This window comes from Caloenas nicobarica, chromosome 34 (assembly GCF_036013445.1).
Source record: "Caloenas nicobarica isolate bCalNic1 chromosome 34, bCalNic1.hap1, whole genome shotgun sequence".
Taxonomy (NCBI): Eukaryota; Metazoa; Chordata; class Aves; order Columbiformes; family Columbidae; genus Caloenas; species Caloenas nicobarica.
The window spans coordinates 1,231,906-1,244,211 of record NC_088278.1 but is presented as its reverse complement, the minus strand read 5'-3'; the positions used below and the strand labels follow the sequence as shown (position 1 = coordinate 1,244,211).

Here is a 12,306-nt window from a genome sequence, read left to right as displayed (position 1 = left end):
TAAAAGGCGTGAATAATCCTTCAAGTGTTTGTGTACTTTGTGTAGGAATGTCAGTTTTTAAAGAAAAAAAAAAAAGTTTAACATGCTTACATTTAAATATCTGTAATATAGTACTCTGCGTCTGTGGTAGCCCCTCCAATGACAATTAAATAGGTATTTGCACTATAAGACCATACCTCATCCACAAGTACACATCTAAGTGGTTCAGATGAAGGCTGGTTTGGCAAAAGTCACCCTTTGTGTCCCCAGGTGCACGGACACTGCTCATGTGCCTCTGCAGAGAGTGGCAGAAGCTGGATGCCCTTCTCGGGACAGACTCCTTCCAGGAGAGACACAGACACAGGCGTAACTCATCAGGTCTTCATGGCAGTTCACTCAGCATCAGTTTTGACATATTGGGTGCTTCCTGTGACTACCCTTTCTGCACAAATGATCATAAAAAGACACCCATTTAGTAAGCCATGGTCATAAAGGGGCTGTTATGGACAAGAGAGCTCACCATGAACTCTGGGGAGAGCGAGGAAGTTTATAATAAGCACCAGGAAGAACCAAAGAGCTCAAGGCCTCTTCTGAAGAGCGGGAGGCCCTGAGCAGCAGAGATTGGCCATGTGTAGGTATGGGAGAGGGACAGGGCATGTCAGGGAGAAGCAATGAGATGGCTGATGGTTTAGTGAACCCTTACAGCCATGGCTGAGCCCAGGAATGGAAAGCAGTTGTTGTCTGCAGGTGGAGGAGGAATAGGAGCAAGACTTTCCTGGGAATATGGAAGGAAGGAAGAAAGGCCTCTCTTGGGCTAATCATATATGGCAGTGACATTTCCATCTTGTGGGCATGGCTGTACCTGGGAGATGGGAATGGCTGCTGCTGGGGGGGCTGTGCTCAGGCATGGCCAATGAGGTTTCCCTGCTCTGCTCCTCTCTTACACTGCCCAGTCCTGGATGGACCTCAGGAAATATCCATGAACCTGGTGGATGCATGAACATCCTGGAGTGATGGGATATGGATCCAAATAGAGGATTCAAGCAAGTTTGAGACTGGGACATTGAGGTGATTGGTGACCATTGCCAGGGGTATAAAAGAAGATTGATGAGTTGTGAAGAACTCACAGGCATTTCCAACTCCACAGAAAACCAGAGCCTTGCAGCTAAAGCAACAGCACTTGACATAAAACCCACCCCCAAAACACAAAACACTCACACTGACCCCACGAAAAGCCTTGAAAAACATTTGAGAAAAATCTACCAGGTCCCAGGGGTCAAGTCTCAGCCATTCTGGTGATAAACAAGCACCAAGGGCTGACAGGGCATCAGAGCCACCTCCACATTGCCCTCACCACCTGTAACCAGTGTCTCCAAGCCTTTCCTTCACCAGCCTCCAGGGACAGGGACCTCGATTGGTTGTTTCCTTCACAGCTGTGTCAGTGCTGGCCCTTCATGGGGTCCCAAGCAGCCTCAGAAACTTGATTTCCACTTCTGCCTTTCACTTCATCAGAGGTTTGTTCATTCTTTCAGCAGCTGCAGTTCAGGATCACGGCAGCAGAGGGCTCATTAACATCCAAAATGCCCTTACAAGCCAAGGCTCTGTGCATCATTTTCCTAAAGGCTTCAAGTCTGGTCTTGATGATTAGGGAGATTTAAGGAATAGCCAAATAGAGAGCATTTCCATAATAAAGAAGAATAAATCAGTATTTCTTCTATTGTCTTTGCCCCTCTCCCTCCTCCCCATTTCCCAAAGAGGTGGTATCTTATTGATCTGGAGCATTTTCTGATGAAGACAAAACAATATGTGTAGGAAAGTGGGTGCCTGATGCACCACTTGAGTGAGGAGACATGCCAGGACAGCTCAAGAGGAATGACACTCCTCTGGAGCACAAGGCTGTCCTGCAAGGCTTCTCAGATTTCCTGAGCTCCTTCACCCTTCAGACAGACTTCCATGTCACCACCTGTATTGGCTGCTGTCCCTCAGTATGTCAAAGTCTTCTCCTCTGGAGCCCACCAGCCTGTGCTCTGCTGCTGGCCTTCCTCCCTCCCCTCTGGTGCCTGGAATCCCACTGTTGCCTGGTCACCACAGCCAAGGTGGACACTGATGTGCACATCCCTCACCAGCTCTTCTTTGTTTCCCAGTTCCAGATCCAGGTGAGCATCACCCTTGTTGTCCCACCAGGCAGACAAGTTAAGCAGTTGGCCCAAGATCTTCTGGACTGTTGATACCCACTGCTTTGCCTGGCCAGTGAATGCCAGGGCAATTACAGTTCCCTATAGGAACCTGCTCATTTACTGGTGACTTCCTCAGGTTGCTGACAGAAGATCTTTTCCATTTCTTCTCCATGATCAAGTAGTTTGTAACATCCAAGACATTATTACCCTGTGTTGGGTTTACATGGCAAAGTCTTGGAACTGGGGGTGAGTGTGGGTGTGCTACAGTTGTGACCTCTCTGAGAAGACAACAGGAGTTTGATGTCAGACAGAGCTGATATGAGCTGGCTCCAAGATGGACCCACTCCTTGCCAAATCTGAGCCACTCAGGGATGCTGGCAGCAGCTCTGTGATATTGTATTTGAGAAAGGGTAAAAAACACTGCACAACAGCAGGTGGGAGAGAGCAGGGAGGAAATGTGAGAGAAAAATTGCTGCAGACACCAAGGTCATATCCCATGGGACCCAAGCAGGTCCCTCAGCAGGCCAAAGCCTGCTCTCCTGAAATCCTGCTCTTTGCCTTGTTATCATCTTCCAGGAGCCTCAACTCCACTTCCCCATCCCTGACTGTTCCATCCCTGACCAACCCTTTCTGGTTTGTAAGTGTGAAGTCCCACAGGGCACCTCACCTCACTGACTCCTCAGCCACCCGTGTCAGGAAGATGTTGTCCATGAGCTCCAAAACCCTCCTGGATGGCTGGTACCTTGCAGATATTGGGATATCTTAGGTCTGTCATGAGGACACTGCCTGGAAACATGAGGCTTCTTTCATTTGTCTGAAGGAGGCCTCATCTAATTCCTCTTCCTCATCAGTGAGTCAGTAGTTGATGTCCTCCCACCACAACACTGTCCATGTTGTTCTGCCCTCTCACGCTGACTCCTCAACTTTCAGCTGATATTCTCTGTCCCCAGGCAGAGCTCCACACCTTCCTGATGTTCTCCCACATGAAGAGAAACTTCCCCTCTAAGTCCAGACCTCTGGCATTACGAGCACTAGCCCCCCAAGACCGCAAAGTTTCTCCTGCAGGTGATATTCGTAGTGTCCTGTAACTCCTCATGATGTTATCTTGGGATAGACGCTCTCATCAGGATAAACCGTCTGCATGTAAACACTAACAGCTGGAGCTCCTTCTCCCCTTGGCTGTGGCTGTTGTCTCCAGCTCTGATGCCTGTGAGGAGACACCTTGTCCTTACAGCACAGGGGCCTCATGGCCTCCTTGTCCCCAGCCAGGAACCTGGGAGGTGTGGGACCATAGTCCTGCCCTTGGCCTTGCACAGCCCCACATCACACTGTCCCAGGAAGGGCCCTGGGCAACGTGGGAGGGACAGGATCTGCCTTCCCAGGGCTGGGGGTCAGGGCTTGGCCCTTTGGTTAATGAAACACATCCAGGTGTACTGATCATCAGAGAGACCTTCACCTTGCTTGTCCTGACCTGTCATCTCTGCCTCCAGTTTTCTTCTCTAACCAGACCCTGGGGTCAGTTCCTCAGTAGTGTTCCTCAGGGGGACCCATTAACATTCCAAGAAACTTTGGAGTTTGAACCTGACTTTTGACTTCTTGAGAGGTTACTTCAACTTCCTCCAGGGTCTGAGGTTCATGGACTCAGCAGCAAACCCACCAGAGGGGTCATTAAAGCGCCTTGGGCTGCTCCTGTGCTGCTGAGCTGGGCTGGGCTCCTGGGACAGAGGGAGCTCATGGCAAGCGGCAGCGCTGCAGAGAGACAGCTCTGCCCAGGAGCAGCTCCTCTGCAAAGCGCAGCAGGGCTGAGGGCTCTGCCTGGGGATCTCAGGGAGACGAGCAAGGCAGAGAGAGATGAAAGGTGGTCAGGATGGGAAGGATGGCTGAGAGCTCACTGGAGGAGAAATCTTTGCAGCCCTTGCCATGGTAAGTCTCTGGGTGCAGGGCAATGCAGCTGTAGCTCCTGGAGGCATCTCCTCAAGTTAGCACAGGCACAGCTTGAGGGATCTGTAAGGAGGAGGCTCTTGTCAGGCAATTTTGAACAGCTGTGAAGCTGGGTGAGCACCCAGGGGTGCCCAGGGCTGTCCTGCAGAGCAGGGTCCCTGCACCCCAGGGCTGTGCGGGGGCAGGGACTCTGCCGCCTGCCAGGGTCAGCGCTCAGCCTGCCCGGGGAGATCCCCATGGTGCTGTGGGGAGAAGCTGTGGGGGGAAGGAGCGACCCCTATCAAGGCAGGAAAGGTGCTTCTGCTGTTAAGGGGGTGCTGTGTGGATCAGAGCTGCTCACAGCTCCAGATCACCCCCAGGATTTTTCCAAGTGGATGCCTCAAGCAGAAGATCAATGCAAGGATTACCAGACAGATAGGGAGCTTTCCTGAGCCTGCCTTTTCAGTTTCCTATCTGAAGCGGTGAGGGGTACAGGAAAAGAGAGAAGGAAAATGAGCCCTCCTGCTTAAAAAAGTCACTGAGACTCCTGAACTGCAACTTTAAGTGATCGGTATGTCTGCCAGAAGCCTCATAACATCCCTTCAGCCGCTGCTCTGCCTGTGCACAGCACCAGCATCACATCTGCTGAACCCGTCAGCCTTAGTCTGACCTGTCCTGTTTTCCAACCTGCAAACAGGAAGATGCCCCCAGGCAGTGCCCTGTGAACAGGCAGGATCTGTAGGGCCAGGGTGAGGGCACAAAGGGTGGGATGGTCTGTGAGTGCTGACAGGGAAGAGACATGGACAGGGAAACACCTACCAGGGGGAGAATGTCCAGGCAGCAGGGAAATGATCAGAAATGACAGGAAACTAAACTCAGAATTGTTATGGAGGGAGAACACAGAAAACTCCGTATGATCCCCTGCAGTGCAGATCCCTCCTGTGAGCAGCCCCCTCGCCTCCTCTCCCACCCAGCAAAGCCTCTGCCCTCAGGGCCGGGGGCTCCAAGGCATGAAGCAGCTCCTGTGCAGCCAGAGCTCCAGTTCCCTCTGCAGAGCACAGGGGCTGAGAGCAGCTGCCCGGCAATGCTGGTGTGTGGGAGGTGGCTGCACAGCTGGGGAAGGGTGACGCTGTCTGAGTGCCCGGCTGCCTCTGCCCTGGCCTCTCTCACACTCACCCTCACCGCAGTTTCCTTCTTGCTCCACTGCTCTGGGTCACTGCTGTTGTGATCTGGTTCTTGCTGTCAGGCTCTCTGGGGATGGGAGTTTCAGCTGCAGAGTCACAGCCTGATCTTGTGGGTCCTTTCCTGCAGCTGTGTCCATGGGAACACGTGTCCCAGCTTTGCTCTGACCTGTGAGGCTGTGGGCAATGCAGTGTGTGGGGCTGGGGAATGAGCTGAGTCTCCCTGAATCAAATGCCATCATTAGGACCCTTGGCTGTCTCCTTGAGTGTTTTTTTTCCAAGCTGTGAGCTTCCCTCCAGGATGCAAACCTGTCCTAGAGCACGTTAGCATTATCTGAATTACTCATGCAGAAGTGCAGAGATGCTATGACGGAAGAAATGCAGTTCCGTTTGTGAAATGAGCCGTGTGTGTCCTGGGATAGAAGTGGGGTGCTGAGACCTGACGAAAGCGTGAGACATGTCATGGTCTGAGGTGGATCCCTCTGCTCTCAGCAGTCCTGGTGGCTTTTCAGGGTAACATGGCAGTGTGATCAGCCTCCATCTCAGAAAGGTGCCAGCCCAGGGCAGCTGGAGCAAGACAGAGGGACAGAGCAGCTGCCCTCACTCTGCACTGACCCACAGGCATCCTCTGGTCTCGCAGGACTCGCTCTGTTCTTCCTGAGTGCAGCAGAAATGCTGAGGGTTTCTGACACCCAAGAACACTCCCTGGGGTAGGAGGGGACATAGAGCTGTAGAAACGCCAAACCTCTCAAACTCAGTTTCTCAGCCCTGCGGGTACAGATGCTGACAGTCCCTTCTGCAGCAGGAGCGGTTCCATCTGACAAAGCTGAACCCCAGGACTGGCCCCGGCCCCACCCATCACACAGGGTCAGGCTGACTCCTCAAGAGCCCCTGGGCAGAGACCCTGCTCTTCATTGCACACTCATCAAGCACCGACGAGGGCTGCAGACAGGATGTTCTCCTGGAAAAAGAAAAGGGTCTCTTCTGTGGGAGGGTCTGTGGGAAATGGCTTTGGTTTTTCCCAGAGAAGTCTCATCTAAACCGTCACTGTCTTTTCCTCCTTGCACAGGTCCTCATGCCCACAGGCAGCAAATGTCCAACAGCAGATCCATCACCCAGTTCCTCCTCCTGGCGTTCACAGACACACGGGAGCTGCAGCTCTTGCACTTCTGGCTCTTCCTGGGCATCTACCTGGCTGCCCTCCTGGGCAACGGCCTCATCATCACCACCATAGCCTGTGACCAGCACCTCCACACCCCCATGTACTTCTTCCTCCTCAACCTCGCCCTCCTTGACCTGGGCTCCATCTCCACCATTGTCCCCAACTCCATGGCCAATTCCCTCTGGGACACAAGAGCCATTTCCTCTCAAGGGTGTGTGGCACAGCTCTTTTTGTTTCTCTTCTTGATCACAGCAGAGTTGTATCTGCTCACCGTCATGTCCTACGACCGCTACGTTGCCATCTGCAAACCCCTGCACTACGGGACCCTCCTGGGCAGCAGAGCTTGTGTCCACATGGCAGCAGCTGCCTGGGCCACTGGGTTTCTCAATGCTCTGCTGCACACGGCCAATACATTTTCACTGCCACTGTGCAAGGGCAATGCCCTGGACCAGTTCTTCTGTGAAATCCCCCAGATCCTCAAGCTCTCCTGCTCAGATGCCTCCCTCAGGGAACTTGGGCTTATTGGGCTTAGTGTCTGTTTAGGATTTGCATATTTTGTGTTCATTGTGCTGTCCTATGTGCAGATCTTGAGGGCCGTGCTGAGGATCCCCTCTGAGCAGGGACGGCACAAAGCCTTTTCCACGTGCCTCCCTCACCTGGCCGTGGTCTCCCTGTTTGTCAGCACTGCCATGTCTGCCTACCTGAAGTCCCCTTCCATCTCCTCCCCAAGCCTGGACCTGGTGGTCTCTTTTCTGTACTCAGTGGTGCCTCCAGCAGTGAACCCCCTCATCTACAGCATGAGGAGCCAGGAGCTGAATGTGGCACTGAAGAAGCTGATTCAATCATTTTTCTCTCAGCAGCCGTAAGTTACCCATGTCTCTTCAGAAGTGACTTCCAGCTCATCTCAGGAACCTCCTGTGCGTTGAGCATTTTATCTGTGATAGCCATGTTTGTCAAGGAATTTCTTCACCCATGGCACTTCTCCAGAGCCATGACTCAGAGGCCTGTCTACCTGTTTCTGGGACCCTGGTACAGCTGGGGTCCTGTGTCACATCTCTGTAATACAGGGTGCTTCAAAAGGATGGACCCATTTTGAAATCACTGTATCTCTGAAATTGGGACCATCTTTTTGAAATACCCCATAAAAGGGGATTTCCTCAGTTTCAGTATTTGGAGCTTGGGCTTTTCTTCCAAAGCTGTGGTCAGCCTGAATACATTTCCCCCACAAGGCCATGCTGCTGTGCTTGGGTTTTTCATGGGCTCAGGGGAGGACATGGGGCAACATGTTACGTCACGGTGCTGCTTTGAGTGTTCATCTGTGGGTGCCCAGTGTTCCTGGAGATGGTGAAGGACCTTCAGTGATCTGCCTTGGACTGCCTCGCTGTGGTTTTCAGGCACCACAGCCTGCTCCCAGTGCTCTGTGCTTCAACAGGGGAATAAATGACCCACAGAAACCTATTTCTGCATTCCCCAGCTCAGGGCAGGCTGCTCTGTCACTGCAGTAGCAGGAGCAGCATGAAGAGCTCCTGGGCCAGGAGTCTTGTGCTGGTGAGAGGGGCTGGCACAGGAGGGCTGCCAGCAATGGGTGTAAAGGATCTCTTGAAAACAAGAGCAGGGGACAAAGGGGGACTGGCCTTGCTTCCATCATGCCATGGCTGGCTGATAAGGAGGCTGCTCCTTCACGCGGTCCCAATCCATCCATCCATCCATCCATCCATCCATCCATCTCAGTATTCCATCTGGGTGAGCTGCCCAACCATGTTTCTCATCCCAATGAGATCATAGAATCATTTAGGTTGGAAGAGACCCTCAAGATCACCGAGTCCAACCATGAACCCAACTCTGGCACCAAAGCATGTCCCTAAGAACCTCATCTATATGTCTTTTAATAAACTCCAGGGATGGTGACTCAACCACTCTTTGGGCAGCCTGTTCCAATGCCTCCCAAACTCTTCCACGAAGAAATCTTTCCTAATATCCAAACTGAATCTTCCTGGGTGCCACTTCAGGCTATTTCTTCTCCTTCTACCACTTGCCACATGGGAGAACAGACCAACACCCTCCATGCTACAACCTCCTTTCAGGTAGTTGTAGACAGCGATAAGGTCTCCCCTCAGCCTTCTTTTCTCCAGGCTAAACAGCCCCAGCTCCCTCAACCGCGCTCCATCTGACTTCTTTTCCAGACCCCTCACCAGCTTTGTTGCCCTTCTCTGAACTCACTCCAGCACCTCAAGGTCTTTCTTGTAGGAAGGGGCCCAAAACTCAACACAGGATTTGAGATGCGGCCTCACCAGTGCCAAGAACAGAGGGATGATCACTTGCCTGGTCCTGCTGGCCACGCTATTCTTGATGCATGCTGGGACGCTGGTGGCCTTCTTGGCCACCTGGGCACATGCTGGCTCATGTTCAGTCACTGTCCATCAAAATCCCCAGGTCCTTTTCCGTTTGGCAGATTTCCAGCCGCTCTTCCCTGAGCCTGTAGTATTGCATGGAGTTATTGTGACCCAACTGCAGGACCCAGCACTCGGCATGAAATTGAACAAGTCCAAGTGCTGGATCGTTCACCTGGGATAGAGTAACACTGAGTGCAAGTGTAGATTGGGAGAGAGTGGCTGGAGAGCAGCCCTGCAGAAAGGGATCTGGTGTGATGGTTGGCCACAGGGCCAATAGGAGGCAACACTGTCCCCCAGCAGCCAAGACAGTAAACCGCATCCTGGGGTGCATCAAACACAGCACGGCCATGTGGTCAAAGCAGGTGACTATGCTGCTGTATTCAGCATTGGCGCGGCCTCGCCTTGAGTGCTGTGTGCAGTTCTGGGCCCCACATATTATTACAACAAGGATGTGAAGGTCCTTGAATGCGTCCAGAGGAGAGCAACAAACCTGGTGAAAGGGTTGGAAGGATTGTCCTCTGAGGAGCGGCTGAGGACTTTGGGCTTCTCTAGTTTGGAGAAAAGGAGGCTGAGGGGCGACCTCATTGCTCTCTACAGCTTCCTGAGGAGGGGACATGGACAGGGAGGTGCTGAGATCTTCTCCCTGGTGTCCAGCGATAGGACACATGGGAATGGTTCAAAGCTTGGCCAGGGGAGGTTTAGACTGGATATTAGGAAACATCTCTTTATCAAGGCGGGTCAAACACTGGAACAGGCTTCCTTGAGAGGTGGTCAATGCCCCAAGCCTGTCAGTGTGTAAGAGGCCTTTGGACAATGCCCTTGATAACATGATTTATTTTTTGGTCAGCCCTGAATGTGTCAGGTATTTTGTCAGGTATTTGAACTAGGTGATCGTTGTAGGTCCCTTCCAACTGAACTCTTCTAGTCTAGCCCAGTCTATTTTATGTATATACCTGTTCAGGGTGGATTCTTCCAGCAGCGGGGCTCAAACACTCAGTCTGCTCAGTAAACTCTCCAGGACACCGGCCTTGCCAGTTGCAGACACCAGGACACATGAGCCCCCAGGGCCGCAGCCCCATTCCACATACTGGTACAGACAACCCCAGTCACACACATGGGCACACACTCTTATGTCCAGTCACTCTGGTCTCTCAGTTGCTGGCACCAATGACATACAGGCTGTCTGACCCCCTGGTCCTGCTCCAGTTGCTACACTCACACCCCCATGCTCACACGTTCACACAGAGAAGAGATTCGCTCACATAGCAAAGACTTAGAAGTTAAGTTTAATGAGAAGACAGGACAGACTGCACTGGTTGGGGTCCTTCCCCAAACTTCCCATGGTAAGTCCTGTGTAATCCAAAGATGCTCTTCCCCTGCATCCCACCATGTGTCCTGCACCCCTAGGCAACAATCCCGTTAGTCTAAATGGTGATCCAGAGAGCTGCTCTCAGTGGCTCCTCTTGATGGGCTTCACACCTGGACAATGAGGCTGAGGGCTCTCCCAGGGTAGCCTTGGGACAAGATGTTCATTCCCCAGAGCCTGTAATTTGGGTTCCCACTTGCCAATGAGCCTCTGTGCTCTTCTTGGTTTTGGAGATGGGCTCCTGATGAGCTGGTGGCTCCCCAGTGATGGGGCTGAGAGCAGCTGGGGCAGGGTATTAACTGACTTACTCCTCCTGCCATTGTTAGTGCCTTCTTTGTGTGTGCAGAGGAGCTTTTTATCACTTAACACAATGCAACGAGATAGGACAAGAGGAAATGGCCTCAAGTTGCAGCAGGGGAGGTTTAGAGTGGATATTAGGAAAAAATTCTTCCTGGAAAGGGTTGTTGGGCATTGGAACAGGCTGCCCAGGGCAGTGGGGGAGTCACCATCCCTGAAGGTGTTTAAAAGGTGTTTAGACAAGGTTCTTAGGGACATGGCTTAGTGCTAGAATTGGGTTGTGTTTGGACTCGATGATCCTGAGGGTCTCTTCCAACTGAAAGGATTCTATGATTCTATCAATCTCCTGAGGTATCTCTGTCTGGAGGTTACATACCTATGCATTGGTATTGTTTAACATATGATAGCAGATCACTGGAATTGCTGTCCAGAAATGCCTCATGATTAGGGGAAAAGCTGTGTTCTTGTACGGGCAACGGCTTCATTCAGGGCCAGTATCACAGCCTTGTTTCTAAGACTGTAGATGAATGGATTTAAGAATGGGTACAGGATGGTGTTCAGCAACGCTACAAAGCTGTTCGTCTCCAAGGAAATATATTCTGAAGGACATGCATAGAGAACAATACAGCTCCCATATGCAATTGCCAAGGTGGTGAGATGGGAAGAACACGTAGAAAAAGCTTTTTTCCTCCCAGATGCTGCTGGAAGATGTAGAATACAGAAAAGGATGCACATGTAAAATGTCAGAGTTAAACATAAGGAACCCAGAATGACAAATGATATGAAAACAGAGTCTATTTTCCAAAGCAGGCTGGTGTCAGAGCAGGACAGTTTGAATAAGGGGGAGTTGTCACAGAAAAAGTGGTGGATCTCATTTGAGCCACAGAAAGTCAGCTGGGAGAGGATGACCAGGCGGTAACTGAAGAGTGTGAAGCCTGTGACCCAAGTAGCAACAACCAGGTGGATGCAGAGCTGAGGCTTCATGATGGCAGCATAATGCAAAGGTTGGCAGATGGCAACATAGCGGTCAAAGGACATGACAACAAGTAGAACAAACTCTGTACAGCCCAGGGCAAAATAGAAATAGGATTGGGCAAAGCAGCTGCTTAGTGAGATTGTTCTCCTACCAGAACCCAGGATCACAACCAACTTGATGCTTGTGGAGGATGTAAACCAGATTTCCAGGAAGGCCAGATTGCCAATGAAAAAGTACATGGGGGTTTGAAGGCGGCGATCTGCATACACGAGGAAAATGATGGTAGTGTTGCCCATCACTGTTGTCAGGTAAATGAGCAGAAACACCAGAGAGAGTAAGAGCTGCAGTCTTTGATCGAGCCCTGAGAAACCCTCTAGGATGAACTCAGTAACTGCAGTTCCATTTTCTGAGCCCACGTTGAATTTCGGTTCGTCATGCCGAGACAGGAACATGGCAAAAACCAAGTGTGATAATTCCACAGTCTGGGTGAAAGGCTCCCCAAAACTCTCTGCTTCTTTCCTTTCTTGCAGTCTTCCTATAGTACACAGATAGAGGACTTCAAGCACTTCTCATACCCTGATTTTTCTGTATCAAATTTCATTTGGAGTTCTCAGAGAATTTGTTGTCTTCTTTCTACCTTTTTCAAACACTCGTAAAGAATTCTTCCTTCATGACAGAGGATTTTAAAGTCTGTTAGCTATTTTATCCCATTCCTGGCAAATTCCAAATGCACACAGGTCTTTTCCAAACATCTGTCACACCTATGTGCCTCAGTCATCTCTTTTATTGCACAAATGCCAAACTATTACATCAAGTCAAGTCAAATCAAATCAAATCAAATCACATCAAATCAAA

At 51.2% G+C, this 12,306-nt stretch overlaps 1 pseudogene; it reads right to left on the bottom strand.

Annotated features, from left to right (window-relative positions):
* Window positions 1-10,919: 10,919 nt before the first annotated feature.
* Window positions 10,920-12,052, bottom strand: LOC136000713 (olfactory receptor 6E1-like; annotated as a pseudogene).
* Between the last annotated feature and the right edge of the window lie 254 nt (window positions 12,053-12,306).